The sequence below is a fragment of the Linepithema humile genome, chromosome 5, assembly GCF_040581485.1.
Source record: "Linepithema humile isolate Giens D197 chromosome 5, Lhum_UNIL_v1.0, whole genome shotgun sequence".
In the NCBI taxonomy this organism is placed as follows: Eukaryota; Metazoa; Arthropoda; class Insecta; order Hymenoptera; family Formicidae; genus Linepithema; species Linepithema humile.
Window position 1 is genome coordinate 28,219,794 of NC_090132.1, and position 15,241 is coordinate 28,235,034.

Genomic DNA, 15,241 nt, shown 5'->3' on the forward strand with positions numbered 1-15,241 from the left:
TGCAATTAAGCACCAGTTTAGTGCGACGCTAAATAGCAGGAATTGCGAATGCGAAGAGCGTCGCGGTTTCTTTTCGCGTGATGACAACGAGATTGTTTCAAACAAATGAGATATACATCGCTTTAATCCCAAGCCCTACGTTCCTCATAAGCGTATTTATGTACTTTATATTTTATTTGAGGACAAAGCACACAAAAATAGCTTTTTTCTGCAAAAGCTCTCGACGAGTCTCTTTGTAGAATTAACAGTTCGATCGAACGGATAATGTTTTATTTTTCGTATTAATATTTTTTATTCATATAACGGATAACGGAAACAAGTGACATTAGACGGAACGTCAAAATGAAATATTTATTAACTCTGAACCATTCTACATTCTACAATTTGGGTTCAAAAGCTCATTTGATATTTCTCACGAATATAACGCATCAATGATCATTCGATAGAAACTCGATGAAGTTTCCAGCCAACGGCATCGCTCGATCAATCGAGAGAAAGATACAATTTCCGTGTGCGCGAGTTGCGCGCATTCGACGCGATATTTGCGACCATTGCGCTGCGGGTGGGATTTCCCTTCCCCCCCCCCACCCCTTTTCAAGGGGCTCGATCTGATACTCGTGAATATTTTTCAATGGCAGCGCGGAGGCGTATTACGTGCGGGAATAAAAAGCGGCTCGGGCACGCGGGGTATCGACATGTCGTTATTGTTGTACAGCTGTTGCAGTTTACAGGAGTGCGCGAATTCCAAAGTGACTATCGACACTACATCGGTTACCCCCATACCATCGCGGTACATACAAACAATCGGCTTGATCGTGCACTCGATTGGGCAAAGAGGAAAGAGGCACTGAAGCCCAGCGACTAACAACCGGGAACAATATGGCTAATTGTAGCGTGTAACACCTATATAAATACGTATTCATGAAAAACAGCCACCGCTTCACTGCAGGGTAAAATGATGTGATTCGCTGTGACGAGTTATGCAGAAATTGAATTCATTGACACTCGATTTATTATTTATATTCCTTCATTAACATTATTTATATTTATATTGTTTCGAAATCTATCTCTGATCTATCTAAAATTATCTTTTTCGTGCCTCTTCTAATTGTTTGCACAAAAAAGATAATACGAGAATAATAGAGAATATCACTATCATAGTAACACAAGTTATCTTCTTCTTCTCAGTTTAGAAGTACAGTAAATTTTAAATATTCTGATTAACATTATTACATTCTAAACGTTCAAACATTATATTAATTGTTAGTAAATTGATGCTACAAAACATTACACAAATATTGCATCAAAATATTTAATATTCGAGCGGCAGTAATGTTTTCAATCAAAGCATTCCGAAATGAGTGCGTGAAATAGCTATTGATCCATTCGAAATTTAATGTCGAAAATTATTCAGAAGTGAAAGAAGAGTTAATTTGCCGGCCTGAGAATGAAGTTCACAATTTCAGATAGATCGCGCAGAATTATACAAACATAAATGTTGCTTGTATACAGCAAATCCACCTAACTTTCGGCTTCCCAGAAAAGTTTCCTATTTCCCGAGTGTTTCCGCTTCTCCGAGACTTCTGAACACTCACTGAAACGAGAACGAATTATCCCGGATGCAACCAAGCTCTCGCATGGTCACGACAAAATTCTGCACGTGTTCATTGAAAGTTTCCTCGATGTACTTGGATTACCATACTCCGATGTTACAGCATACTACACCAGCCTTCCCATTTACAGGGATATATGCTTTCCCATCAAAATAAAATATAAAATTTTCATGAATCTCTCGCCTTTTTCGCTGTTTTTCACGTAACACGCGCTGAAGTGCTGTGCAATGTCAATATTTCACATATTTTATTTTGATGATTTCAGCAAATCAGGCAAATCGGCGCATTTTACTGTCACTCGTTAAAATTTCAAAGTACTTTAAATATCGACAAGTTAAATGCACGAATTTTATATCACGTTACACGCTGTATTTGTATGAATTAAACAGATATTGCATTTCGGGTCTTGCATATTACCTACATAAATCTGCAAAAAATGCCTACATTAACTATACCGTTACGAATATATGTTACATATGTAAATTGACTGTGTTTATTCGTCAATGCATGATGAAAATATGATACAGTAACGTTGCTTATTTAAACATTCGAATAGTATTAACATTTTTTAGCGCAACTTTTTGAATTGTATTCAATATTATATCGATATAATGCATTTCTGAATACGTGAAATTCTCTGAGCACGCATCAAACATGTATCAAAGTGACAACGAGAAGAATTGAGGAGTTTGGCTTTCTTCCACGTAAAAACGTATTTGCTCATTTATTAGATCTGTGTGCAATGTTCAGTGAGATGAGGAAATAAAAGAGAAGCAAGATAACGGGAATGGAAATGCTTTTTGTCGAGCGACTGTACAGTAAACACAATAGATTTTCCTGCATTTGGCTCTAAATGCGGCTGTTTAACTCTCGTTTCAGCCTGACATTAAACGTTCTTTTTATTAATTAAATTAATCAATTACTAATCAACTAATTCAATCGATAATTAATTGAGAATAGAATAGCTTATATTACCTATATTTTCTAAATTTTCATAAATTAATTATTATAAAACAAGATTGATAACATTGATTTTTCTGAGGAAACATTTTTTTTAGATAAGTATTACAATGCTATTCATTTATTTTTAACAGTCAACGCTTCTAATATTTTATGAGAATAAAAGTGCAGCGTGATCGACGGTGCATTTGCATGTTACGCGGAAGTGATTCCCCTGATGACAAATTTTCGTTGAAGGGACATAATTTTAATGCTAAACATGATTTTAGCTGTTTCAAAAGCGCGTTCGGTTGACGGGTGCGAAATTGCATCACGAAGAGCTGCGCGCACTTTGGCGGTACGTAGATACGTATGTACGTCGTCTTCGTCGCCAAGACGTCGCCGTCGTCGAGACGTTAATTTCGCGCAAGACTATTACAAGGATTGTCCCCGCGGACGCGGATATTTCGTGGCCCCAAACACGTTTCGTCGGAAATAACGTGTGTGTCACGGTTGGCGAAATGAAACAACAAGGGTAGCTACGTCAGAAACATGGCCGACACAGCGCGAATGCATCGGGCATACGCTTACATCGCATTTGAATGTTATTTAATAATCCGCTGACAGCAACATGAATTTGTAGGGTTTCTGCTGAAAAGTACACGCTCACACAACTACGCTGTGTATAAATACACATTCTCATTAAACCCTGACTACTACTATAATTTGGATAATGCGACTTTCAATTTTATCCTAATATAAATAAATAAATTAATGTATGTAAATTGCAAGTTTATCTTTTATCACTTGCCTTAGTGATGAGAGCGATGCATGTAATTAAAAAAGAAAACAACAGGCCACAAAATTGTTTTTTTTTTCCGATTTTTATGAAAAACCAGTGTGGAGACCGCATTAATTCTGCCACAATAATTAAAGGATAATGATAGCGTGATAAAATATGAAATATTTCTAATTATGCTTTTTTGCAAAGATAACCATCACAAAAAGTAAATAATAATGTGCGCTTTCTAAAATTCATGCAGTAATAAACTCGAATTTTATGTAAATATAAACGATTTTTATGAAAAAAATCTACATGAAAATACATGAAAAAGTTTCAAAATATAGTTAATAATTTCGAAAAAATTATGTCTCATTATTTTAATGATGCAAAAAAAAGTTTTGATATGAAAGCTAAATATAATATATTACGAATAGTAATATGGATTTAAATATGTAAAATGGAAATTATACATAAATTTTGATCGCATATCAATTTCAATTCAGTTAGTGTGAAAAAAAATCTAAAACGCGTTAGAATAATATTGCTCTTATTAAAATTCATAAATAACAATAACATTAAAAACAAAAAATTATATTCTCGAATGTAATCTGTTTCAAATTTAATTATTTTCGCATCCAAGTCACTTAAAAATCTAAACGACTCCTTTGCTACTGCTTGGGGAATCGAAAACACGAAGTTTGCCGTACTAATGACAAACCTATTGGTTTGTTATGATCATTCGCGTAACATTTTTATGAGCAACTTCAACGTGCTCCACGTTCGCCGGCTCGCTCGTCGACCAAATTGGCTCTCGGTAAAAGCCAACGCCATAGTCGCTTCAGTGTACCGCGGAAAACGTATTCCGGGCTAACGTTTATCCGGTACAAAAGGCGCTCGTTACCTGCCAATTTAAAGTTTTAAATGGCGCCGATCGATACGTGGCACCGATCATCAAATCGAGATCTTAAGCAAACACAGGGCGGTATTGGCCGTGGCCTTTAAATAACGAGAACCGTTCGTTACTAGTTTCGGTCCGTTTCGAAAATTACGCGCGCCGACTGAAACAATGACTGGTTAACATCCCGTGTCCGTTGTACTCTTTGCTCGCTGCCGGAATCGGTCCTTTTATTTCCCCAGAGCGTAACGTTTCATGGTATCGATTGGCTTGCCGAAGCCACGCGCGGCTTCTATCCCAAAGCGAAACGCAAAGAAAATCTACAAAGGCAGATTGCCGACCACAGAACAACGGGGACTTTCTAGTTAGCTATAGAGATACTTGCCATTCTGCCAATTTGTTACGCTTTATTCGTTACGCGTGAGATAAAGTTTTTTTATGATAGAATATCCACTTAAATTATTATTATATATTATATTTAAAAATCTCAATTTTTATCACAGTTTAATTGTACGTTTATAATAATATTTTATCTCATTTCTCATGTAAAAATAGAAAATAATTTTTAAATTACTCCAATCATTATTAATGTAAGAATATTGAATTAAAATTTTACTTAAATCCATGAAATCATTAAGATTCGCGAATTATTTTCATCTTGTTCATCTCGTCGTCGCGTAGAGTAATTCTGTGTTTTTATCTCGCAACTTGTGCCGCTGAAGAAGTCGAATATTTCGTTATACAGGTATCGACGTTTATCTGTGCTCGATACTTTTCGCACGATATCCGAGTTATTACACGTTTCCAATTCAACTTTCTATAATTAAAGACTAACTTCTCCGACGAGTTATAACTTATCTAGTTTCATAAGCAAGTTTTGCCGTGTCGAGCTAGTAACCGCACGATCCGCCGGTCGATAGGGTACAAAATCATGTAGAATGATAGCTGCAATAATTATGTAACCTCATATATAAATTAATGACTCCGCGAAATTCGATATCGTCCCCTCAAATAAGTACAAGCTCAAAATTGCGATAATTACGAACGGCGATCAATAATGCCGATTATCGTTATGTGTTATTTTGGAATGTCGTTAAATATCATCTCTCCCTCTGACACGTATCTGACACGCTAATTTAACAAATCGCATGCACGCCGCACGCACGTGGCTCGTAAATTAATCGACGCAATACTTCATTGGCGCATTTGTTTTGTCGTTTCCACGCAATTTTTCGGCCCACTCGTTTTCAATGTTTCATCATTTTTCTATACGCGCGAATCATATGAAGCATTAATTGTTATACGTTTTATTTATGGGGACGCTCGTATATATATAAAACGCTAGTTGTTAACCGTGCCAGCCGCGCGCTCTAAAATATTTATCACGTAAAACGTAAACTCGCACATGGATCACTGAACATGCGTGAGTTGTAATAAATGAACGGAACATCAACACCGAAATCAGTTTGAAAATACAATATTTTTAATTAATTAGGGAGTCTATAGATATATAAAATGACAATAGCGTTTAGAAAAGAAATATCAAATATAAATTTAGAAATAAATTTACAATTATTCTGATATTGCCTGCCTGAATTAAGACGACTTTATCAGCTCCTGCTGATTGAATCAACAAGTTTGCAGAAGGAGAACATCATCAATAAGCTTAATTTTATCATTAGCTATAATTGTTATCCTTCGATTTTGCATAATGACGGACAATAAGTCTGATTAGTAGTGCATTAATGTCCACATGAACCGCATGACACGCAGAATACAGACCTTTGCGAGGATAATAAAATCGATATCGCGCGGTATCCAGAACCGACTGAAAGCCCATTTTCATTTAGTGCATGAAGCAATTGAAATGCAATGTTTCAACAAATTGACATTTGCTAATCGCAAATAAATTGTTTTTAAATTATGAGATATCAGTATCGTTTAATCGTACTTGTTAAATCAGCGATTATACATCTAATTTATCATTAGTGTGAACGTAAACAACACGAAAATAATTCTGTCTTTTAGAGTGTCAAAGAAAATGGTGAAAATGCAATATTTTCAGGTACCATTAATGTTTTTAAAGCAATGAAAAAGACATAAAACATACGTTTGATTTGAAAGACCAAAAAAACTTGACAAGTTGCATTATTCGAAAAGAGATTATGAATAAATGTTTACCTCTTTTCACTATTTTAATGTGAAAAATAAATCGTGAAATTATTTAACGATATTTTCAAAAACACTCTGCATATGCGCGATATTAATCCGATTCGTGTAATTTTTATTTTGAGGACATTTCAACTTAACTTTCGACTACACATTCGCTCTGATTTCTAAAGCGGATATAACGTTAGAACGAATATCGGGGCTTTTTTACGTGTCGCCTGAAATTGTGTGAGCTTTCGTAAATTGCACCGTATACATTCTGCGAATCGCCGTATCGTTTAACGCATATCCAGTAAAATTAAAGCACACTTTCTCGAGAGCGATTTCGTGGGATCGGTTGCGCGTGACACAATCAAAATCCAATAAACGCGGTAGCAAAATTTATAGCTCATCGATACTTTTTGTTATCGTCAGCTGATTCAACGTAGCGCCATTGCGTTCAACGTAGCTCCTAATTCCTTGTGTAGAAATCTGTCAACCGGAGCAATTAACAAAATAAATCCGCCATGCATGGATCGTTACGGTAATCGTTCTGCGTTATTCGCAGAATATACATGTAGATAATCAAGACTGACATATATTTCCGACTGAACAATTCGAGTTATTTCTACATATATTTGTTAAAAATCCTGTACATATCGAGCATTTAAAAAATTATTCTCATTTTAATCTTTCTTGATACGCCAGTGCCATTTTTGGATCGTAAAAATAGATTAAATTTTAAATATAATGAATTATTAACAATATCTATGTGTATGATTTTAAGATGATTTTGTCTTAAATCAAATTTTTGTCGCATAATAAATTAATAGCCATTTGTAAAATCAATTATTTGATAACCAGATTGCTCCGCCGACAAGTATGAAAATTGTGGTCCTAGTTGGAATTTATGAGACTTCACTTTAGATATAGAGGTAATAAAGGGCTAATCTGCAAGCGGCTCTAATTATAGAGCATAAAGATATTTGCAAAACTTAGAAACTCCTTGTGGTTCCATTGATTTAATCGCATCGCGGAATTATGACGAGGAATCATTCTCTAAGAAATAACTTGAGATCGACGGGCGACGGGGATATTTCGAAAATGGCAAATTACTTTTCCTAACTCCTTATGAGTTGTCGGCAGGTCGATTTAATGACTGCTTTGTGCAGTTCTATTAAATCATCTTACGGCTTTGTTTGCTATCCCCCTTGCCGACGCTATCAATCGCAAGATATAAAAACGTAAGATATAAACGATAACAACCATTCGAGATGTATAAAAGTTCTGTCCCGGTACTTCTGGTCCTCATTACGGCCCGTCAATAAAAATCACGACGGACTCGTTAGAACTCGCTGGCCGAGCATCCAGCCGTCTTCGTTTCTTTCAGAACTTTATAATATCATTAGATTTTGCGAAACGCAGTTAAGGATCTTTAAGGCGCTTTCCTTGTAAAAGAGCGCGCGCGGTGGGATTTTTAAGTTTGCCCGTCACTTAACAGGCGCAGAAAGACTCGCACAGCGAGCGAGCGAGCACAGTGAAAATAATAATTCGGCGAAGACGGGCATCTAGAGAATATTAGTTTATATACGTCAGTTGAGATATACTGCTGCCTCGAGGCGCCGTAATTTCAATAAAACGTCCCAAAACTACGTCGCGTCAATGTTTATCGAACTGTTGATCTTTAATCGCATTACAGTTTATGCATATGAAAATATTTGATTTCGATACGGCGCGACAGCACGGACGGGCCATAACGTGTGACGTGTGTACCCCCACAGAAGCGAATTATAGACTTACCGCTTATGCTCCATCAAAGGGAATAGTTGCCACCACGATTATATATGGTTGATGCATGTCCGCGACCGCTCCACGTAATGTCGTAATTCATCACAAGTGGACTCTCTGAAATTACATAAAATATATTACCCGTGTTATCATTGTAAAGTGCATGTTTAGTACGAATTTGGATTGTGTAATGATTTTTTTGACAAACACATGAAAATCTCTTGGTGAAATATATGCAGAAGACATTAGGCACATCGCAATAACTCTGACTCTAAAACTTGTTAATCGATTTAAAAATTTTACTTCCAAAAAATATTATCACAGTTTTTGCATTATAAGTGACTAAAAATTTAAGCATTTTTTTCCAGCTAGAAAATAAAGAAGAGATAAATAACAAAAACAATATTTTTATTCAATTTTAAATGGATTTTAAACGAAAACCAGAGAAATATATCTGAAATTGAATATTGGACAAATATGAAAAAATATGACATCTAATCAATTTTTCACTGAGAAAAATTTAATTGAAAATTTAACAAATAATCGATGGATGAACAAGGTATGAGAAATCTGTAATATTCTGCATGTATGCGTTTTTATCGTCTTGTTACGATTGTGTACAGATGCATTCCATAAATCTATAAATTCTTAAATTTTCAAATTACTCAACGAAATCAAAACGCCATGGAAATAAACTCTAATTAAGCATTGAGTATTTTAAGCTTTTCACAAACTATTCGTATACACCACTTATTAATTCACTTAACGTTTAAAATTGTACTCGATATCATTGTACATGATATATTTACGGAATTTTTTTTAAATTATTGGTTATACAGTTAAGCTTTAACTCAACATTCTAAAAAGAATAAAAATAAGTTAAAAATTGAAGTGCTTCTCGGAAAGCTATCGCCCACGTCCTCGCTAACGTCCACTTTTAGATGGAATATTTTTAAATTGCACGCAGTGCAAATTTCAATAATTTGAAATAATATACAACCTATTGTATATATCAATCTATAAGCATATTCCTTTACATATATTATTGACATCAAAATACAATTGCTCAAGTCTTTTTTTAATATGTCGCTACACCGAATAAAAAGGATCAAACTTCTACTTTGCCTGTCATTACTAGCTGTACGTCCACACAAAGGAGACGTTCGCCAGAGTGCGAATTGACAATCTGAGAACGTGTCAAGCGTTTAAACGGCAACGCTCGCTGTCGCCACGGAAACTCTCCACCGGTTACTCACGAGATTGCATCGAGCCAAACGGACGGCAAGTCGCGTTGGTCATTGTTCGCGGGTGCACCATCATCGTCGTCGTCGTCGTCGTCGTCGTCGTCGTCGTCGTCGTCGTCGTCGTCGTCGTAGACGATGATCAAAGCGCATTATTCGCGCGTCGCTCGTAGCCAATGGAATCCGTGCTACGCCGACGCTCGCCGACAATTCCGACCAGAACTCAACCGGAAAGCGGATTTGACAACGGCCTACGCGCCAATATCCCGTCGAATCAGCGAAGTCGAGGAAGTGATCGATTTCGGAAGTAGCGCAACGTCCGAGCGCAATCGCTTTCTTAGATTTATGTTCGTACTCAATTGGCAATCTTAATCGTTCAGTTTCTCAAAATACATAGAAATTGAAACTCCTATAAATGCGTACATGTTGCGAAAATTTCTAGAAACCTGATCAATGTCAAGAATCCAATCGAAAACTTTTTTTATTTCGATATATCAAATTATTGAAGAGTTAATTAAGTAAAGGATACCATTACAAAATTAAATGATTGTATTTTTGGAAATCCAATTTTGCGAAATCAGCGATTACTTTCGACATATGTATATGCGACAGCGCATGAAATATATACGTCAAAGCCAGTAGTAACGTCGCATTGCTTGTATTAAACTAAAATATTTTAACGCTATTATTATTTATTCGTATGTATCATTCATATATTCACTGCTTATTAGAAAATCGTTACTGCGATTAAATCGGTGCTGAATTCAACCATTTGAGCTTGATATATGTACGCGACGTTACAGCTAGTATTGAAAGTTTATCATAAATTCGCACATCCAATGCTCATATTCATGACTCATAAATCGAAATTAATTATTTCTCTAAGCGATTATTCTCGAAGCCACGCGTGCGTTTGTACTTTAATTTATTGAAAGCCATTATCTCCTTTTTCAGATTAAATACATCATTAATAGTGCGATTATCGCTCCAATCAACATGAATCGGTACAACGATTTAAATTAAGACGTGATTATCGAACGCTTAGATAGCTATCAGTAGGTAGACCGATAACAACGTCTGAGCACGAATCCCAAGAGAGGAGTAGGATTAACCAGCTCTAAGTGTGATGGTATGTGTATTTGCACCATGCAAGTATTATATTGTCAACAAGAAAGAGAGAGAGAGAGAGAGAGAAACAGAGAGACAGAGAGACAGAGAAATAGAGGTAATCGGCCACGGATGTACATATCTGTGTATCTCGTTATCTGTAGCATATTTAACAATGCGGTCATCCCATCGATTAGTTCGCCAATTTTATGTTATCGCAATACGTAAACGCATCTCCGTATTAATGGAAAACTTTGTCAGCTCTTAAAATCAAATATACAACACGCCCCATATCTTATTTCCCAGATTAATCTATTGATATTGTTCCTTTAGTGTTTAAACTCGTTATTTGTGAATGGAAAGTGAATTAATATGTGCGAGGAATTTTGTAGCAAAAGCGCGCGAGTCTGTATACAAACGCTTTGAATTTATTAACTAATACGTGTTTTTACCAATTACGCGATTTAATATAACATATACGCGATAATGGCAATATTCTCCATTAAGTTGCTCCGAAAATTTGTTCGTATGTTTTAATCATGTATTATGCAAAACCGCGAGAAAGCGCAGTTGCTCGTTGAATTTTCGCTCGTTATTACGCTCCCGCGCAAAATGCGGCCAGTGGTAACATCCGTTTTATATGCAATTCATCCCGTTGTAATGGGATATCGATCCGCATCGATGCGTCCTGTTGCTCAATTTTTCCAATGCTCGAATACAACTCATGCCATAAATGTTAAATTATTTGCGATAGTGCCCATAAGAGTTATAATAATTAAAGCATAATGATGAAAATAAAACGCATCTCCACGGATTTGCGAGGAAAATTCTTCGACAACTGCTGAAATATTTAGCAACGATAAAAACACTCGATATATACGTATGGAGCTTCGCAATTTCATTTTACGTGTGTGCGGAATGCAACATTCCCTGGTTAGTACCTATGAATCTCTATTGTTGACAGATCGAGATGATATAAACGCGGCGATAGTGTCGATTGAAATCCGATCAATCGGCGGATATCTGTTTATAAAGTATGCACGATGCTTTTATAGCGGCTGAAACATTCAGTCGCGACATTATATCTTCGCGCAACAAAGCCGATTGAAACGCGCTTTTTTGTCCGTTTCCGGGTCTTTGTATGTAAACGGAGAGCTTTTTTGGAAAGAGAGCTACGTCCGCCGCTGTGCGCCGGTTGTAATTTACAAGTTGCTTTAGTCGATTTACCGTTCCGGCTAATTGGCAACGTAATTACCTCAAAGCGTTGCAACAACGAGGCCGCGCTGCATACAGGTACACACAAACATTTGACATCACGCTGCAGCTTTGTATTCTAATTAACGGATGTAACAACTCGCACCGTATAAATTCGCCTCTGTGTTTTGCCGGTCATTATTTACATATCATGGATCCACGGCGTCGCTCTGGTCTCTTTTCGGCCGCGTTAACTCTGTTGGCACTGACAACATGCAGTCATAATATTACATGCCTCATAAAAGTTGGTAAGCAGTACATTCGTTTTTGGTGAAACTTAGTCGGAAATATTATCTACGCGTAACTTGATGTATTTTTGTAATAAAATGCGCACGTTTCAAAAACTTGCTTTTGTTAACAAAGATTATTTAACAACGCATCCACCAAGCAACTATGACCTATATTGCTGGCGTTCCCTGATATAAAAAATTTCGTAACGTAAATATTATTTTACGCAGTAATCTTTGCCATAAAAATAATTAGATGTAAAAATTAATCAATCATTATCCTCTATTTCTTTTTCCTGCAGATTATTATTACGCAACAAACCACACATATACCAAGTATATACATGAAAAATGGGGCGAAAAGAGGACGATTTCTCGTAATGAATTTCCTCGACGAAGAGAGCGAGAAATTTACTCTCAACAGCCCATTTCAGGATTAAAGCTGACTCAACAGCGACCAATTTCGCGCGCGATAACGCGCGTATGCGCTCGCGTATACCGAAATTCGCGACAGAAATTTTTCCAGCGACGGTCTTCAGCTGCCGCCCGCCGCCCGCCCATCACTCGGTATTCATCTGGCATACGTAACGTAAATTCCATGTGCATAGTCGTCGTCGGCTATCTACGTGCGCGACGCAACCGGCGCACATTATCGGCAAATTATGCGACCGCGCTCGCGTACATTCATATATTCCTCTTTGAAATATATGAGTAATACAATGTGAAGGACGGAACAACTGGTGTGAATCCCGTCCCATTGACAACCCCCGTTTATGAAAATGCCTAAATATTTTGGCAGATATGAATGGACTTCATGAGCAAGCTCTTTCGGAGCGGATATACGCGCCCGCGCATACGCGCAAGAACGTGCGAAATTGCTGGTCGAAACGGCCAGCGGAAATTCCGGAAGTCTCCGCGCGAAATATTGCACGAGCAAGGTATATTCAGCGATCCTATTGCGGAATGAAACTTTGCGCACGCCTCCAGGAAGCTATGAGCAAATATAAGGTGTTCCGAAAACACCAATATACATTACAATGGCAGATAAAAGATATAAATTGAAAAAGATACGATGGTAAATTAAAGTCTTTTGATGAGTCAAATTTGAAGAATACAGATAGATAACATTTTTTTCTCGACTGAAAATTCTGGAAACATTTTATTATAATAGACTTTTAATAAGTCATCTTACAAATCTTATTCAATGATTAAAAATGAAAATTTGCACTTTTAAAGAACGGTATCTTATAAAATTGTTGTTGATAAAATATCGATTCCAATGTGCAGTTCAAATAATGATCATAAAAAGAATTGTTATGCGATGGTAATTTTGGAATCACTCAGTATACAGATGTATACATCCATACGCGCGTACGCGGATAGTATAGCAAAGAGCCGCGGCAGCTTGAAATCCGCGGAAAAGGCGGAAAGAGAATGGGCAGCGGTAATGAATGAATGGCTAAAAAGGTTAATTTACGGCCTGGGATTGAATGCATTAACGTTGCCGTAGGCGAGCACTTATACGGCGAGTTAAGAGAGAAACTAAATGAAAATTGGAGCTGCATGCTTTATGCACCACCTACCAAAGTTACATTTCCGTAAACGTATATAAACGTAGCGCAGTGAGCCTGTACGAATGCAGGCAAGTTTAAGACTGAACGAAGATTCCCCGCGATCCCTAAATTCCGCAAAGAAAACAAAATAGAGTAAGAAAGAGTCGAGTGGAAAATACGAAGAGACTGTAAAATCAAACAAGATCTCTGCTTGTTATAGTAAAAAGTTAAACATCTTTGTAAATAGATATCAGACATAAAAATTAAGACTTTTTATTTATTTGCATCGCTCAAGTTTAATTTACAGAAAATTCATCTGCAGTCGGTTTATGATTAAAAGCCACTGATACATTTGAAACATTTTAAATAAACATCTTCCATACTACGGATTGTTTGATTGGAAAGTTTGCAGAGAAAAAGAAAGTCGAAATTTATTGCGTTTCTTAATTTCGCACAATGAAAATCGACATGCTATTTTACGATCTTCAAAAATCGGCTTATTCTACTCTCGAGATAAACAACGTATACGAGTGTTCTTTATAAAAAGATACGACTGCAAAGTCGCTTCCCGGAAAATACATTGGACGATACTTGCAACGCCACGACCTCCGATGCAGAAAGCATCCATAAATCTTAATAAGGATCACGTTTATTTTCATCGTCCGCCGCGCGTATCATGGCTGATCACGACGTCGAGTTTAAGATCCAAGGAAAGAGCGTCGCGAAAATAATATAGACGGAAGTGCCGGCGCGCACGGAATCCGAGAGGATGTGTTTTAGCTCAAAACGTATTACCCTTACGTGTTCCCGCTACTTACGTGTACCCGCTGACGCGTTTTGTATGCATAATACAAGGATGAGTCGCGAATGATAAGATCTGAGATGAAAGTGTCTTTCACGTTCCATTTTCATTGTGTAAGCTATAGCTTATATATTCACAGTAATCGTGTCGAAATCCAGATTGCTAAGCACACATACGCCGTACAACGTATGCATATTGAAATAATTCGCACAATTATATATATTATAAATGTTTCGAAATCGTCTTCCCTTCAATAACCGGAAATTACTTCAATTAAATATACGAAGCAGAAATATATATTATTTTCGAAACCGAAAAAATAATTGTCAGCCTGGCTTACTTGTATTTCTTCATATTTGCGCCTTTACTTTATGATTTATTATACACCCATGATAATTTAAAAAATGAAATTGTTTTGATATATCTACTTTGTGAACATAATACTCATAATGCACTTTATCATATTATTACAGATGCACCGTCGTGTGTCGTCTTAACTATACTCCAGATAACTTGTAACAATGTTATTGTGACTCATTACCGCTCCGTTTCCTGAATATACGAATTTCTACATTGCGAGACTTTAGAGAGCGAGCACTGTAGCGTGACAGAATGCGTGACTAAATGCTCTTTACGACTCTACGCTCGCATTGATTACGATGACATCTTGCAATGAAAATAACTGTTTTGCAGTGTCAAAATAGCTGGTCGCGCTTTTACGAGTGTGCCGACTAGCTGCCGCGACATACTTCGCTTTCAATAATGCCGGGAGCACATAAAATCGCTTTTGTCGTCTGAATAACTGGTCATTCTGAAAGGTTTAGGACACCCTGGCGAACGATCGACTGAAATATCCACCGGAACAAAGAAACGATAAGTGACAACCGAAT

The 15,241-nt window shown here is 36.8% G+C and overlaps 2 protein-coding genes across 7 annotated transcripts in view; one reads left to right on the forward strand and one right to left on the reverse strand.

The window, feature by feature from the left end:
* Notum (palmitoleoyl-protein carboxylesterase notum) overlaps positions 1–15,241 on the forward strand; it is a 454,423-nt gene that overhangs the window by 364,883 nt on the left and 74,299 nt on the right. The window lies entirely within an intron of this gene.
* The window catches only part of KaiR1D (Kainate-type ionotropic glutamate receptor subunit 1D), a 345,484-nt gene that overhangs the window by 239,629 nt on the left and 90,614 nt on the right, over positions 1–15,241 (reverse strand). For all 6 annotated transcript variants that reach the window (XM_012377144.2, XM_067356340.1, XM_012377142.2 and 3 more), the window contains one exon: positions 8,180–8,284. The gene's annotated coding sequence lies outside the window, so the exon portion shown is untranslated. The remainder of the gene's footprint in view (positions 1–8,179; positions 8,285–15,241) is intronic.